The 2768-nt window shown below is 30.4% G+C and overlaps 1 pseudogene; it reads right to left on the bottom strand.

Moving 5' to 3' along the window:
- Positions 1-1580: 1580 nt before the first annotated feature.
- LOC145260803 (U2 spliceosomal RNA) lies at positions 1581-1737 on the bottom strand (annotated as a pseudogene).
- Positions 1738-2768: the final 1031 nt, after the last annotated feature.

The following is a 2768-nucleotide window of genomic DNA, read 5'->3' as shown; positions in this document are numbered from 1 at the left end:
TTAATTTAATAAAGTCATTTAATTTATTTTTACTATGGTGAAACCTTGATAAATTTTGTTTTATTTAATAAAGTCATTTAATTTATTTTAACTATGGTGAAACCTTGATAAATTTTGTTTTATTTAATAAAGTCATTTAATTTATCATAACTATGGTGAAACCTTGATAAATTTCATTTTATTTAATAAAGTCATTTAATTTATTTTAACTATGGCGACACCTTGATAAATTTCATTTTATTTAATAAAGTCATTTAATTTATCATAACTATGGCGACACCTTGATAAATTTTGTTTGATTTAATAAAGTCATTTAATTTATTATAACTATGGCGACACCTTGATAAATTTTGTTTTATTTAATAAAGTCATTTAATTTATTTTAACTATGGCGACACCTTGATAAATTTTGTTTTATTTAATAAAGTCATTTAATTTATCATAACTATGGCGACACCTTGATAAATTTCATTTTATTTAATAAAGTCATTTAATTTATTTTAACTATGGCGACACCTTGATAAATTTTGTTTTACTTGAAATTCAATTTTTGATTTTCACTATTATAACACAGAAAAACTTACTACGGCGCCGGTGAATGTTGATCAGTTTAATTTTTTCTGCATGGAGGGATTCAATGACGAATTTTTGCTTTCTGACGCACGTCCATGACAGGGGTTACTTTCTTAGAGTATCATAGTCGATATCTGTAATCGAAAGATGAAACTTTAAGATTATAAATGCACAAGGCTAGTCTATTATAGCAATGCAATTTGCCATCCACTGTGATTCATTCAGGAGAAATAAAAAATAGGAATGCTCCTCGGATTAATTTTTTGTGGTTGGTGTGCAGCAAAGATTGACAAAAAACCCATTAGTGTGCCGCCATGTTGAAAAAGGTTGAGGATCACAGTCCTATAGCATAAGGTTGAGATGTAGAGTGGCTTGACTCGTTTTGAAGACCGCCGAGCGAATGCAACAGATGTCCATTTCTTAAGTGTCCTTTCATGACCCCCCCCCTCTAACCACCCACCACCTCCGCGTACGTTATCCTCCACCCCCTTTCGCTTGCTCTCCGGTCCACGATGTCCTTCGATAAGACAGTCAAGTCGATAGTCGGTCCCTTTTCAAACAAACAAATCGAGGAATGAGACGGAAAACAATGGAGAAGGAAAAGAATAATAATAAAAAAAGAAATAAACAACAAAAAAAAAAGGCTAAAAACAAAAGGGAATTATGTTACAGGAAAATAAATACAAAAAAAAAAAATAAAAAATAAAAATAAAAAATGAAAAAGGTAAAACGGAGAGGTGGGCGTGTCTGAATCATGAAATGCGTTGGCACATGACAAAGCGCGCGCTCACAGATAGCATGTTCAGGTATTGTTCAATATACATATTTATATATATATATCTATATATATATATAAATATATATATATATATATATATATATCTCGATGATTTTATATATATATATATCGATGATTTTATATATATATATATATATTTATATATTTATATATATATATATATATATATATTTACAATGCCTACCCACGGGACAGAGTTAGATATCAGAGTTGTTTTTTTTTAACGCGGAGAAAAGGTACAAAAATAAAAAATTGTCTCAGTCGTGGAGAACTGCTCCTCCACTAAAAGAAAACAAGAAATGGAAGTGCAGCATCTGAAGAACAGATACTACACTTTGATCTAAGCCAAAAGGCCAAGAATAAGTATACACTGACAGGGTGACAGGCCGCCTGGCGTTTCTCGGTCCCAAGATACGCTTAAATATGATATTTTAATTCATGTAGATTACATATTTATTATTATAGAGACAATTCTCTGTAGATTTTTATATTGAACATAATATATAGCAGTGAGATAAGAATTAAAACACACACACACATACACACACACACACACATATATATATATATGTATATATATATATATATATATAGTAATTTATAAAATATATATGTCGATTAAGCTACACTGAATATTTCGCGTTTCATCCACTCTAGGATTCTTCAGGCTTATGCGCACTTTTGAAGTAAATACGCATAAATTTATACTTTCATATATTAATTTTATGTGAGTAAATGAAGTAGGTATATATATATTTAAAAATATAGAAAACAAAGATAAATGTACGTTCATACAGTTTGACATCATAGACTTTTATCCCTCGATATCCGAAGAACTTTTTAACATTGCCCTAGAATTTGCCGAGGCATACACTGATATATCCTCAGAAGAAATCAACATCATTAAAAAATGTAGAAAATCAGTTCTAATAAATAACAATAACCAATGGATAAAAACTAAAATGAAAAATTCGTTCGATTTGGCGATGGGTGCCAGAGACTCTGTAGAGGCATCATATCTTGTGGGATTATTCATTCTATATACCCTCACAAGCATATTCGATACTACGGATATCGGCCTATATAGAGATGACGGACTAGCTATAATAAAAAAACTCCAACAAAGTCAAGGGAGAAAACTTTAAGAAAATCATACACAAAGAAATGAAAAAATTAGGCCTAAAAGCGGACGTATCAGCTAACATAAAAATAACAAACTTCCTGGACGTCACGTTAAACTTAGATAAAAACACATATGAACCATAGTTAAAAGATAACGCTACTCCAATTTACGTAAACCATAAGTCCAACCACCCACCATCAATTATAAAACACATTCCTAACTCGATCGTAAGTAGACTCAGTAATAACTCAAGCGATGAAAAATGCATTTAAC

Source organism: Euprymna scolopes, chromosome 36 (assembly GCF_053919585.1).
Source record: "Euprymna scolopes isolate OS-2025 chromosome 36, ASM5391958v1, whole genome shotgun sequence".
NCBI classification, from domain to species: domain Eukaryota; kingdom Metazoa; phylum Mollusca; class Cephalopoda; order Sepiida; family Sepiolidae; genus Euprymna; species Euprymna scolopes.
Note: the sequence above shows the minus strand (reverse complement) of the source record. Positions and strands in the feature narration are given on the sequence as shown.